Source organism: Malania oleifera, chromosome 10 (genome assembly GCF_029873635.1).
Source record: "Malania oleifera isolate guangnan ecotype guangnan chromosome 10, ASM2987363v1, whole genome shotgun sequence".
NCBI lineage: Eukaryota > Viridiplantae > Streptophyta > Magnoliopsida > Santalales > Ximeniaceae > Malania > Malania oleifera.
Window position 1 is genome coordinate 58,948,862 of NC_080426.1, and position 15,526 is coordinate 58,964,387.

Genomic DNA, 15,526 nt, shown 5'->3' on the forward strand with positions numbered 1-15,526 from the left:
TAGTGGATTTTCTTTTGTCAAGATCACCTGCAAAATTTGAATCAACATATCCCCTAACAATAAATTTTGATCCTTCGTAACATAATGCAGCATCTGAGGTCCCTTTGATGTATCTTAGGACCCTCTTCACAGCATTCCAATGCCCTTTACCAAGATTCGCCATGAACTGACTGACCATACCAACTGCTTGAGCAATATCTAGTCTTGTACAAATCATAGCGTACATTAGGCTTCCCACTGATGATGCATATGACACTCGAGACAATTCCATCCTCTCTTCTTCATTGCTAGGACTCATACTTGAGGATAATTTATAATTGACAGGAAGTGGGGTAGGAATTGGCTTACAATCTTGCATGTTGAAGTGTCGCAAGAATTTCTTCAAATAATTCTTTTGAGAGAGCCAAATCTTCTTGTCTTTTCTGTCTCAGTTAATTTGCATCCCTAAAATCTTGTTTGCTAGTCCCAAATCCTTCATATAAAACTCCCTAACCAATTGTGCCTTGAATTCTTGGATTCTTTCTTTGTTAGGGCCTACAACTAGCATACCATCCACATACAACAATAAAATAATGAAATCATTATTACCAAACCTCTTGTAGTATATACAATGGTCTGCACTGATTCTGTTGTATCTAAGGCTAATTATGAAGGAATCAAATCTCTTGTACCAACATCTTGGTGCCTGCTTTAAGTCGTACAGAGATTTGGTTAACCTACAAACCATGTTTTCTTTTCTTTTTTCTTCAAAACATTCTTGTTGGAGCATCTAAATTTCTTCTTCAAGTTCTCCATGAAGAAAAAAAGTTTTCACATCTAACTGCTCTAGATATAAATCAAACACAGCACACATAGCCAATACAGTTCTGATAATAGTAAGTCTAACAACTAAAGAAAATATCTCATTAAAATCAATACCTTCTTTCCGAGCATACCCTTTCACTACCAGTCTTGCACGATATCGTTCCACCTGATCGTTACCATCTCGTTTGATCTTGTAGACCCATTTATTTCCAATGGCTTTACGTCCATGTGGTAATGGAACAAGCTCCTATGTATTATTTCTGTACAAGGCTTCAATTTCTTCCTGCATTGCTGTCGTCCACAAAGAAATATCAGTGCTACTAATAGCCTCATGAAAAGTTGATGGCTCTCCATCTTTTGTCAGAAGAAAATATGCAGTATTGCTTGCCATGACATAATATGAGTGCCATGATGGTTTCCTTGTTTCACGTACTGAACATCGAACTTTTGTATCATTGGCCTCATTTGGTTCTTGTTCCTTATGCTCTGGTGTGGCTTCAGAAGAATCCTTATTTTCTTTTATCTAAATAGTAGTCGTTTCTGAAGTTCTGTTGTTTTCTTTATTTTGCATTTCATTTTCTGCAAATATCACATCCCTGCTGACTACGACCTTGCGGGTAGTGGGATCCCACATGCGATATCCCTTGACTCCGTCAGCATAACCCAAGAATATGCATTTCATGGACTTTGGGTCCGGTTTAGTTCTTTCCTGGGCATTATACAATACATATGCAGGACATCCAAATATGTGAAGAGAAGAATATTGGGTTGGCTTACCAATCCACATCTCCATCAGTGTCTTCAAACTAATTGTTGTTGACAGTGACCAATTTAACATCAGTGTCTTCAAACTAATTGCTGTTGACAGTGACCAATTTACCACATAACAAGCGGTTCTGACTGCTTCAGCCCAAAATGACTTGGCTAGATCTGCAGTCTTCAACATAACTCTGGTCCTTTCCAATATGGTTCTGTTCATCCACTCTGTTATGCCACTTTTGCTGAGGTGTATGCGAAACAGTGAACTGCCTTTGAATACCCTCTTGCTTGCAAAATGAAATAAAATTGTCGTCTTTATATTCTCCTCCATTATCTGTCCTTAATAACTTGATTCTTTTTCCAGATTCAAGTTCCACCTATGCTTTGAATTCTTTGAACACTAGAAACACATATGACTTCCTCTTGATTGGATACACCCATATTCTCCTAGAGTAGTCATCAATAAATGATACAAAATAATGTGTTCCTCCTAGGGATGGAACTGGTGATTCCCATACATCAGAATGAATCAAGTCTAGAATGTGTTTGCTTCTGGCAGTAGATCTTTCAAATTTTAATCTATGTTGCTTACTTGTAACACAATGCTCACAAGAAGGTAGACTTACTGATTTGAGTTCAAGAAGAAGATTACGTTGTGAAAGAATCTTCAAACCACATTCAGACATATGGCCAAGTTTACGATGCCACATTATCATTGATTCTTCCTAGGTTGATGCAACTGATGCGTCTCCCTGTTGTATAGTATTTCCCAGCACTATGTATAGATTTTCCACGATCTTTTCTGCTTTCATCAATACAAGCGTGCCTTTGACAACCTTTAAGATCCTATTTTCAATAAGGGTTTCACAGCTAAGGTCATCTAACTGTCAAAGAGACAGTAATTTTTTCTTCAAGCCTTTCACATGTTGTACCCCTTGAATAGTGCGAATCGTACCGTCGTACATCTTCAGTTTGATCTTACTGACACTAGGGATCTCTAAGGCATGATCATTACCCATGAATAAAGATCCGCTTGAAATAGGTTCATAAGAGTGGAACTAGTCTCGGCGAGAGGTCAAGTGCCAAGTTGCTCCAGAATCCATGATCCATACATTAGTAAGTTTCTTACCACCTTTAGAGATAGTTTCCGCTTCCTTGTATAGGATGTCACCATCACTGGAAGTACTCGCAGTGTATCCTTGAGAAGTGTTCTCTTCAAGAGCTTTCCCTGCATTCTTCTTCTTATGCCAACAATCCTTCGAAATGTGCCCCATTTTGCCACAATTATAGCATTTAAAATTATTCTTACTCCTTGACTTTGATCTACTATGACTGTGACTCCCACTAAAGCCACGTTCTGTTGATCTTCCTCTTATCATCGGTAGTGCCTCAACTTGTTAAGAACTAGACGATTTGTCTTCGTTGTTTTTGCATCCGGATTCCTGTTCCAGAACAGCCACTGCAATATCATCAAAGACCCGATTATTTGACCGAATATTATTTGTAATGTTGATGATGAGTTGATCATACGAATCTAGCAGACTTTGGAGTAGAAGCTCCGCTCATTCGGTTGGCTCAATCTTATTGCCTAACGTTGTCAGTTGGGAGAACAACGTATTAAGATTGTTGATGTGGTCCGTAACCGATGTGGACTCACTCATTCGAAGAGTGTAGATTCGCCTCTTTAAGAAGATTTTATTGTAAAGTGACTTTACCTCATAGAGCTTTGTCAGCGCATTGACTCACTCGAAAAATGAGCAGCTCGGAAGCTATCCCAAGTATAGGAGTTCTATCGTGTAATATTAAGCCCAAGGGCTAGATCGTCTCCTCAGGGAATGCGTTTTAATCTCAGAATTTACGTTCGTCCAATCGAAATTAAATTACACTGAACTCAGTTCAAATTCGGGGTTTTTCAAGATTGTTCAATTTCACTTTTGATGAATTAAATGACACGTAATTTAAAACTCTAAACTAACATGCACTAAATAAAAGAAAACAAGAATAGAAACCCTATCCTACTTAAGGAAACATTAAAGCACATGTCAATTAAAGAAGGAAACTTTGAATATGAAATTAAAACACGCAAGGAAACTTAACTAGATATGAATACACGTGATAAAAAAAACGAACCTTTAACAAGAAGGACCTCGAATTAAAACTAAATTATTAATGAATTAAACGAAAACAAAACACGATAAAAACACAAACTTTAATAAAAACCGACCCAAAACTAAATCAAGCTTCGAAAAATAAAAATTAAATCTTGAAAAGATGACTAGCCTAATTTCTTGAACCAAAACACTTTTTCTTTTATTTATTCTTTTATATATATATTTTTAGAATTACCGAATTTACGGAAATAAACCACTCCACCGCTAAATTATGTGAAAACAAAACAAAACGAAAACAATTAAATAGCTACTACGATAACAATAAGACATTAAAATTCAGATTTTCTTTAAGTAACATTAACAAATCAAAACATAAGTATTACTAAATAAAGAAATAAAGGAGAGAGAGAAAATAAACATCCATGGAGGCTGTGGAAGAGAGAGCCTTGGCTGGCAGCTGGAATGGTAGCACTCGAGTCTGCTGCAGAGGAGCTGAAGTGGAGTTGCTGGCCGAGGGTGGAGCTGGTCTGGGCTGAGCTGCTGTGCTGTGCAGCAGGGGCTGTGGTTGTGGTGCTGTTAGCAGCTGCTGTGTGTGCTGTGTTGCAGAGAAATTCCAGCTGAGGAGGACTGCTATGGTGGTGTTTCACAGCTGCAGGAAGAGAAGAGGAGGCCGGCCGTGTACAGAGGGAGTTCAGCAGGAAAACAGAGGATGAAAAAAAAGGGAAAGGAGAAGAAGAAACGAGAAGGAGAAAGCTAGAGAGAGAGCTGAAAAGAAAGACAAGACAAGGAAAGATTAAAGAAGAAGAAGAAAAATAATAAGGAGAAGAGAAGAAGAAGAAGAAGAAGAAGAAGAAGAAGAAGGGGAAAAAGAAGAAGAGAAGAGGAGAGCAGAGGAGAGCCCTCCGGGCTACCTCCCAAAGAAGAAGGAGAAAGAGAAGATTTAAAGGGGATGGGGAAAAGCCCTATGACCCGGCGTGGAACAACCCGACCCGTTTGCAACGGGTTGACCCGGCAACTTGATTTTTTCATTTTTTGAATTCTCTATTCGTTGCAAATTCTGCTATTCTAGAGTCCGTATCTCACAAAAGTCAAAACACAAAAGTTGTAGATGATCCTTTCCTCTTTCTTCAAAAATTTGAATCGTCTCGATCGGAGTTCGGACGAAAAAGTTATGTATAAAATACAAACAGGTTTCGGTTTTGATTCCTGGGAATTTTCCTGCGACAAAAAATTACCAAATTCTCATAAATAGTGCAATAAAGTTCAAGAATGATGATTTTGGCATTTTATTAAAATATTGGATAATTTTGGACATTTAATTAAAAATATAAACGGTAAAGCCCGGGTTAAGCGTCCAATTACGCAGTTTTGACGCGTAATCACACCCCCCAACTAACGTTTTGCTAGTCTCTAGCAAATGACGTGAATGAATCTCAGGGTGGTGTCTAAAACTACATACTCCGGTGATCATGAAATCAATGCACATGCGACATAATTATACCACTTCACATACAAGAACATAACTGAATTTCACACAAGCTCGTTCATAGTCAATGCACACGACTCCAAAGCACGTCACTCATGCAAGTTTCATCATTTATATGTGATTTGAAAGCAGTATACTCACATGAAGTTAATCAGTGGCACATTCAGAGTTAATGCAATCATATAAGTTCGAGTATAAACAGGTAAACTCTTGAGGTGTGTGTAATGTGTGTGACTCGGTACACCTAGGATACCAGTGGACACCTACAGAACGGTCGCTTTGACTCGGCCTTACTGGTATACCCTCAAGAACATTCAAAGAAAATGGGTTCACTCGTCATATATGAGGAGGAGTGTCGCAATCAAACATCCCACATATTAAAAGGAACAATGCTAAGTATATGGAGTGGACTAGTCTGGAAAGGATCTAACCTATCTATGAGGTGTCGGGTCCTTCACCCTAACATCTTCTCACCTACTCGCCATATCCAACTGAGACCACCCTAGATCAACTTACTCACAAACTTGTCATGAATACATCTGAGGCATTACCGGTTGAAGCATCTTCATACGTGGAAAATATGTGTCGTCCTTGACTTTTTGTGATATGTATTTGGGCCGGCATTGACATTTCATTTCATGCGCATGTGTATTGCTTATTCTTTTTTTTTTTGCTCATTCTTCATTTTCTGTCTTTTCTTGATCAATTAGGACAATCATAACACTTCTTTTGTAATCTTCATACCATCAATGGGAATTGAGCTCGAATAGAAGTTCATGAATTAAGTCTATCTCTAGGGGTGGCTCAGCCTTCACATCTTGAGTAGGCTACAAGACCTAGGTTTCTATCTCCCCACTAGGTGTCACCTCTAGGCTAGAAAATCAAAAAAATAGACTAGTGTACAAAGGAATCATCCAGAAAAAGAGAATTGAGTTCCATGAACTCTGATTTGATATTAACGCTCAAAAGGATGATAAATAGCTCAAGGATATCTCACAAGGTGTCATAGTCGCCACGGGTGTTCTCTCAGTGCTCACAAGGAAACCCTAAGTGCAATGAATCACGTGAATGTGTTTATTTAGTCTCGTGAGATGCCGTGTAAATACAGGAAATTATATAGTCAAATTAACACGAATGTACTACCAATCGATTCTTCATGGAGTCATAAGATCATATAAAGAGAAACTACGCATGATTGACTTAAGTGTGTCATTCTTAAGTTATACGCAAGTATGTGAAAGGTATGAGTCAGTGTTAAACATGGCATAGTGCAGTGTAATTCCTTAGTGCTCCTCTTTCTTTCTCTCTTTCTTTTTGATTTTTTTTTTTTTTTTGTGTTTTTGATTTTTTTTTTTTTGAAATATAAAACCCGGTACGTGTACGTGCACAGTGTCACATGCAAATGCTCATCCCCCCCCAACTTAAGTGGAACATTGTCCTCAATGTGAAAGCATTAGGGAAATAGAAAGGACTGTGCACGGAAAAAGTAAAGCGTACCTGAGTGGCGAAATAACAAAAATCGAACTATGAGAAAATGGTCCTGAAAACTAACTAAAAATAAAATAAGATAAAATAAAAGGAAAATAAGGGAAAGAAAAACATCACAATTTTCTGGCAGAGGCTAAGGAGGAATTTCGTCTGGTGGCTGCAAGTCTATAAATTGCATTGACGGGTCTCCAAATTTGAGCCACCACAGTGGATCAGTCTTCATACCTGCACGAAAATTAGCTTCAAATGAATTAATGCATGTCAAAATACCAAACAATACGTGCGCAGGTTGACCCTCGTGTGTGGACAAGAAAGGTTCTTTATTCAATATTGTGTCCAGGAAATTTGCTTCTTTATGAACTAATATGTGATAGGAAGTTATTGGAATAATTACCTGCAGTTCTTCAGAAGCATTAACATTAAAGGTTTTACCTGGTTCTTTGAAAATTATATGCTCACCAGACTGGTCACCCTCTTTATCGGGTGTACATATTATACCACTGCAAGAGTCTGCCTCCACATTAGGCTCCTTAACATCTAATCCAGACGGGAGTGACGATTTCACGATTTCTGAGCTCGGAGTATGAGGTACCACAGGTTGGTACTTCGTATGAGTATCAGTCTCCTCATCAACTAACTGCTCCGCTTGTGGCCCCATTTCCTTTAATTTTTCTTTGACCTCTTCTAGTTCAACCATGACTTCTGGTGCTAGGACAACTGTTTGCCCGGCGATGAGCATCTTAGGTTGGGGAAATTCTTTCTCGCTTCTTAAAGTGATGGCAGCCTCTGCTGCCTCAAAGAGATCATCGTACATTTGTTGTTGTGGTTGCTGGTGCTCTTGAGGACTAGGCTAAGGTTCTCCGAGCAATTCTTCGTTTTCTAAAATATCAAACTGTGTGCTAATCGCATTAATGGTATCCCGCAATTCATTATTATGATCGACTTGAGTTTGCATGAACTGCTGGAGCATGTTCACCATTTGAGTTATGCTATCCTCTAGAAATTCCGATGGCGTACAGCTCTGAGGGATCTGTGGTGGCTGGTATTGAGGCGGAGGAATATCTGGGCAATTTGGTGGTTCATATGCATCACCACCACTAATTGTGCTGATAGGATGTGTAGTCATGGGTGCCTAAGTGTATTGTGTGTTGCACTGTGGGACATTGTTAGCTAAGTAATCAAAGAATGATAATACTTGATTTGGATCCTCACTAACAGGCTCTCCATTAGACATAGTCTGGACAAAACACTTGCAATCAGGGGTAAGAGCAGTATAAAAACAATCAACTAACCTCCATGAGTCGAACCCATGATGTGGACAAGTGCTTAGTAGATCCTTGAATCGCTCCCAACAAGCCTTAAATGTCTCGTCATCCTGCTGCACAAAATTAAGAATCTGTTCCTGCAAAAATTGAGTTTTCTGTGAGGAACAAAACGCATACAGAAATTCATGCTCCATATCAGTCCAATTAATGATAGAGTGCGGTCTTAAGGAATGAAACCAAATCAGTGCCCTATCCTGCAAAGCAGCAAGAAATAAATTCAATCTAGTAGATTCATCAGCGCTAGTATGAGAGAAAAACATGTTGCAGGTTAACTCAAACTCTGTTAGGTGCTGATAAGGGCACTCAGATTCCGTCCCGTAGAACTCGGGTAGCAACGACGTCCTCCCGTGCTGCATCATGAAATTAAGCTCGTCATAAGGTAAAACAGTGGAAGAGGATGCAGTGGCATATTCAAGCTGCAAAAAATTCATTATCGTGCGTGGTGCAGGTGCAGCCATGTTTCAAAACTCAAAATTTTTTTCTATTTTTGTTCTCTATTTTTTTTTATTTTTCAAAAAACTAACAAAAATGACGGGAAAAACGCAAATTTGAGACTAAGACCGACATTCCCCGGCAACGGCGCCAAAAACTTGACTCACTCGAAAAATGAGCAGCTCGGAAGCTATCCCAAGTATAGGAGTTCTATCGTGTAATATTAAACCCAAGGGCTAGATCGTCTCCTCAGGGAATGCGTTTTAATCTCAGAATTTACGTTCGTCCAATCGAAATTAAATTGCACTGAACTCAGTTCAGATTCAGGGCTTTTCAAGATTGTTCAATTTCACTTTTGATGAATTAAATGACACGTAATTTAAAACTCTAAACTAACATGCACTAAATAAAAGAAAACAAGAATAGAAACCCTATCCTACTTAAGGAAACATTAAAGCACATGTCAATTAAAAAAGGAAACTTTGAATATGAAATTAAAACACGCAAGGAAACTTAACTAGATATGAATACACATGATAAAAAAAACGAACCTTTAACAAGAAGGACCTCGAATTAAAACTAAATTATTAATGAATTAAACGAAAACAAAACACGATAAAAACACAAACTTTAATAAAAACCGACCCAAAACTAAATCAAGCTTCGAAAAATAAAAATTAAATCTTGAAAAGATGACTAGCCTAATTTCTTGAACCAAAACACTTTTTTTTTTTTTATTCTTTTATATATATATTTTTAGAATTACCAAATTTACGGAAATAAACCACTCCACCGCTAAATTACGTGAAAACAAAACAAAACGAAAACAATTAAATAGCTACTACAATAAGAATAAGACATTAAAATTCAGATTTTCTTTAAGTAACATTAACAAATCAAAACATAAGTATTAATAAATAAAGAAATAAAGGAGAGAGAGAAAATAAACATCCATGGAGGCTGTGGAAGAGAGAGCCTTGGCTGGCAGCTGGAATGGTAGCACTCGGGTCTGCTGCAGAGGAGCTGAAGTGGAGTTGCTGGCCGAGGGTGGAGCTGGTCTGGGCTGAGCTGCTGTGCTGTGCAGCAGGGGCTGTGGTTGCGGTGCTGTTAGCAGCTGCTGTGTGTGCTGTGTTGCAGAGAAATTCCGGCTGAGGAGGACTGCTATGGTGGTGTTTCACAGCTGCGGGAAGAGAAGAGGAGGCTGGCCATGTACAGAGGGAGTTCAGCAGGAAAACAGAGGATGAAAAAAAAGGGAAAGGAGAAGAAGAAATGAGAAGGAGAAAGCTAGAGAGAGAGCTGAAAAGAAAGACAAGACAAGGAAAGATTAAAGAAGAAGAAGAAAAATAATAAAGAGAAGAGAAGAAGAAGAAGAAGAAGAAGAGAAGAGGAGAGTAGAGGAGAGCCCTCCGGGCTGCCTCCCAAAGAAGAAGGAGAAAGAGAAGATTTAAAGGGGATGGGGAAAAGCCCTATGACCCGGCGTGGAACAACCCGACCCGTTTGCAACGGGTTGACCCGGCAACTTGATTTTTTTATTTTTTTTAATTCTCTGTTTGTTGCAAATTCTGCTCTTCTGGATCCCGTATCTCATAAAACTCAAAACACAAAAGTTGTATATGATCCTTTTCTCTTTCTTCAGAAATTTGAATCATCTCGATCGGAGCTCGGACGGAAAAGTTATGCATAAAATACGAACAGGTGTCGGTTTTGATTCCTGGGAATTTTCCTGCGACAAAAAATTACCAAATTCTCATAAATAGTGCAATAAAGTTCAAGAATGATAATTTTGGAATTTTATTAAAATATTGGATAATTTTAGACATTTAATTAAAAATATAAACGGTAAAGCCCAGGTTAAGCGTCCAATTACGCAGTTTTGACGCGTAATCACGCATCCCAAATTTCTTTTGCTGACTTCTTCTCTGCAATGCTTGATAACACCTGAAATTAGGAATAGCTTCCCAAGAGGGGGTGGTGATCTGGATACTTTTTGATTTTAATAATTTTTATGCTTTGCTTATGACACCAAGAAAAATACAATTAATAACTGATAATCACACTTGAAAATACTGAAATTTAAATTCACGAACCAATCAAATATACCAAAACAATTCAACCACTCAACTAAGAATATTAGTATTTCTGTCAATTTCCTTATAAATGTTTTCCACATTCTTTGAAAAACTTCTTCGTATGCATTTCTCTTGATCAAGATTTTTGCAGATTAACCAAAGTACTTCCTTTTGGGTTTCTGCAAACGGTTAATCAAAATGTACTTTCTAAATATTGAGAGTCTTTGTTTCTTTCTCACTTTAGGACCTGCAACCTACACTTTAAATCACACGACAACAGCTTGTACAGAAAATAGAGAGTAAAGAAGAGAGAAAGACACAAAGTTTTTACAAGGTTCGGCTTCAACATAGCCTACGTCCTCACCCTTGGCAAAATACCCAAGGGTTCCACTATAGCAGTTCCGTTACCGGGTGGAACAACGCCTGTTTACAATCACTCCTTGGTCAAGGCTAGAGTCTGCCTTCTCCAAACAATATACCCTTGTTTGGTCAATGATCCAACAGCTTGGAATCGTCCAAAATCTACAAGAGAGATAATAAGAAACTAGTGTACAAGAGAAGTTCACACAAAGAGCAGGTTAGTACAAATTGAAATTATGTACTTCAAAAGACAAATATCAAGAAAGAAATACACTTTTGAAGCTTAACAAATATTTCACCCAATTCCTTTTCTCTAGATGAGAAATCAGTAATGTTTCTTCAGGAATTGATTAGCAATAATATCAGAATCACAATACTTTCAACTTGTAAGAGATTGATCAAGGTGAGACTTTGAGAGCAAGAGGGCTTAAGAGATTTTCAATACTTGGTGTGTATTTTTGATTTAAAAAAACCATGTATTTATAGACTTCTAAACAAGTTTCCTTGTTGCAAGAGTTTCGTTAGAAAGTTTTCCAAATTGTTAGAAAATTTGGAGTTCAAACGGCTATAACTTAAAATATTAGACTTTAAAAAAAAAATTGCCGTTGAACAGTGTTCAGATGTCTGAAGAGTCAAGTTCAGACGTCTGAAGTTCCTGAAACCCTTTAAAAAATTAACTGGACACAGGGTCAGATGTCTGAAAAGTGGGTTCAGACGTCTCAGGTGTTGGGTTCAGATGTCTGTAGTATTGAGTTCAAACGTATGAACAGCTACTGTCTCTATTTTGTCCCAGAAAATCTTTGAACATCTGCACTTATTCTTCAGACGTCTAAAGTAATTGTTCAGATGTCTGAACATGAAGTTCAGTCATCTGAATAGATAAAAACCTATTTTAAAAAAATCTTTTTCATTAAAAAATAATTTGCTCTCATATTCTGATTTTTCCAAAACTTGTTTCAATATTCTTAAATAGGTCTTTAGGTCCTCATAATCTCTTGGAAAAGCTTCAAAACGTATTTCAAACGATATTTAACTTTTAAAATACTTTCAATATATTTCCTAAGACTTTGTATGCCAAGCTTGACATCTTCCTCAATCTTTGCTTTTGAAGTTCTTTGCTTGAGCTGCAAATGTCTTAGTTTCTCTTTTGATCATTTGTTAAGTCTATCTTCCTTGGTGAACCACACTTGATCTGTGATGACCCAAAAATATATATACGATTAAAGCACAATAATAATAAAATAATAAAGATGGTCATTAAGTTAATATCAATACAAAAATATTTTTCTGTAGGATCCTTGATTCTATATTTGATGCCTAAGAAAGACCTTGTCTTAGCGAGTGCTCAGTGACCATTGCGGCTTAATCGCTCCCTGAAGGTCGGCCTGGTCAAAATGGAATTTCATAAGATAAACAGGATAGACATTATTTGTACACGTAAATAAGTATATATACATAAAATAGAATTTTGATAGACATAATTTGTGGAAATACATAGAAAGATAATAATAATAATATAGGTATCATATGAGGGGCCCACAAGACTATGTGGAGCCCACATGAGTCCTGAAGTCATATGGAGGTTTACACAAGTCTCGAAACTATGTAGAACTCATAAAAATCGTATGAGGATTATTGGAGTTACGTAGGATCCATTTGGATCTCAAAGTTGTGTGGGGTCCACAAGATCATGTGGGGCCCACATGAGTTTTCAAAATTCAAAATTAATTATTTTTCAAAAATAAATAAATACTAAAAATAGTTTAAAAGTAATAACAATGATAATAATAATGATAATAATGATTAAAAATAAAATAAAATAATAAAATAATTAATTAACTAAATAATTAATTAATTAAGTAATTAATTAAAATTTTATTTAATGGGAATGGTGGCAAGCACTACCACATGGCCTCCATCCTCATCCTATACTCAACTCATACCTTACCCATCCCTTGCTCATTCTTTAATTTTAAAAAAATTATATTTTCACTCATCTTCCCACACTTTTATAATTTCCATTTCTTTTCCAAAATTTTCCTATAAATAGGAAGCTCTCAACCTTCATTTTTCACAACAATTTTTCCAAGGAAAAGAAGAATTAGTGAGTGAAAGAATTTGTGGTGAAGAGAATTTTTGAGTAAGTTCTCACTCACCCACTCTTTCCGATCTCATTTCTTAGAAATAGTTATTGTGTTCATTGCACAAGGTAAAAGAAGAAGGTAAGTAAATTTTGATTATGTTAGTTTTTTTCTTAAAAATTCATACCCGAGTTTATTTTGTAAGTAAATTTCAATTATGTTAGTTAGTTCTATAAAATTTTCATGATTTTACTTTTTCGCATATTTAATTATACGAGTTCTATTTTAACATACTTGCATTTATTTTTGGGTTAAGAAATGTTCTAATCCACTCGGGTAATTTCAGCAATTCTTCTATTCAAAAATATATATATATTTTTAACACAAAAATTGTGTGGCATGAGTTTTATTTTTATGTTACATGTTTTATGAAAATATGAGTAAAGATGAGATTTTCACGATATTATTTTAAATCGCATAAATTATAATAAGATGATTTTAAAATCCCTTATGGCAACGAAAGTTCAAAGTTACAGATGCTCGATACCGCAGTTTAAAGTTTAAACGAATCAGAGTGCACCTACACTGTTTACATAGTAGTTATTTATGTTAGTGAATTTCTCCTGAGTGCACACCTGGTTCCGAACCAGGACTTAATAAGGAAAATCTCACTTAATGTTTACGTACGTTGATTTAGTTTGGTTGACGAACTAACTAAGTCCAATCTTCAGACCGCACAACCCAGTTATGGGGTTAAACATGACTTATGGCAAACAGACCTAAGGGTGGTTTTCACAATTTATGTTTATAGATATTTAATTACGTATACAGAGTTATTAATGATTTGAAGGAAAAGTATAAGTTTATATGAAAAGTGTCATTCTTGTGCCTAAATGACGATTTAAAGGAAACGTATAAGGAGAAGTATATGTATGTATATAATTAAATATTTTTATAGTTTTAAAGTTAAAAGTTTAATTTAGCGGTCACAGTATATGGTTATTAAATTTTACTGTTATAGTTGATGGTAAAAGTTTTATGTATAAATTTTTAAATTTACATTTATTTTAGAAGCAGTGTTGAAGTTATAGTATTAAATATTGTTTTACGAAATTTTTAAAAAACTCATTTTGGCTACACACTAATAATAATCTTATTTACTTATCGAGCGTCGTCTCAATCCAATCATATTTTTATTTCAGATAACTCTGAAGGGCATGTCGGAAATCAAGCTTAACAAGCATGCTGGTGGGGATAGAAAAATAAAGATTGATTAGAAATATTAGTATGATGCCAAATATTTATGTTTGTGTAATTTTTCTTCTTTTAAAATAAATGATTGTAATATGGATAATTAGCGTTCTGGTTTAATAATAATTGAGTTTATTTGCTTCCGTTGTAAATCAATAGTAAAAAGTAAATATCCCAAACCCTTTGGGGTTGGGGTATTACATTTGGTATCAGAGCAATAGGTTATAGGTTCTGTATACTTTAAAGAAATAATTTTACCAGAGCATAAGATATAGGTTCTACATACTCTAATATATAGGTTTTACCATAGCTTAGGCATAAAACATGATTGGGTAGGATTGGCTAATTTAGAATATTTATTTAAGTTTGTTATATTATTATACATTAATAATAGATTTATGATTTTAAAATAACATTTGATCATTGTTTAAGAATGAATCCTAAAGATAGTAGCATTGGAGGAAATGAGATTAACGTGAAAGCTTCCAAGGACAGGTAATAATCATAAATTTTCTAACAAAAATGGTAGTATTATTGAAGATATGTTAATTAATTTAAATATGTTATTTATGTTTGTAGAAATACGTACCCATGATTCAAAATTAATTGTCAGATGCATTAATAATTTAAAATTTGTATATATATAAATATAATAATATAATAATATATGAGATTATTTATTTTCAATGTTCTTATTTTCACTAAATATATAAGAAATAACACATTAGATCCTACTGAGTTTAGAAGTGTTACACATACAAATAGATATGAATAAACGATCTATTATGAAATTTGAATTTACTCAAAATTTCTTTACATGTATAAGTTGGATATATGTTTTTTTACATTACATATTCAGTTATCAACAAAACATTCAAGCTTAATTTAGGAATATATATTTTGACAAAATCTTTAATTTTAATTTTTTATTAGTTTATAAGGAATTAAACATAATTTAAATATTCCTTATTATATTTAAATTCAAAAATAATAATAATAATAATAATCCCTTTGCATGTGCAAGTTTAATATGTATATCTACTTTTTTGTTTTTTTTTTTCCATTGCATATTCAATTTCCATCAAGTATCCAAGTTTGATTTAGAAGTACAAATTTTGACGGAATCTTTAATTTTATTTAAATTTATAAAGGTTAATACAACTTAAATTTTTCTATATATATATATATATATAAACTTTATATAGTAAAAAAAAAAATTCATCAATTAAAGCAATATAAAGATTAACTAATTTCCTTCAAATAACTAATCAATGTCAAATTATCAATCGGCCAAACATGCCCAACATATATATGATCTAATATAATAATAATAATAATAATAATAATAATAATAATAATA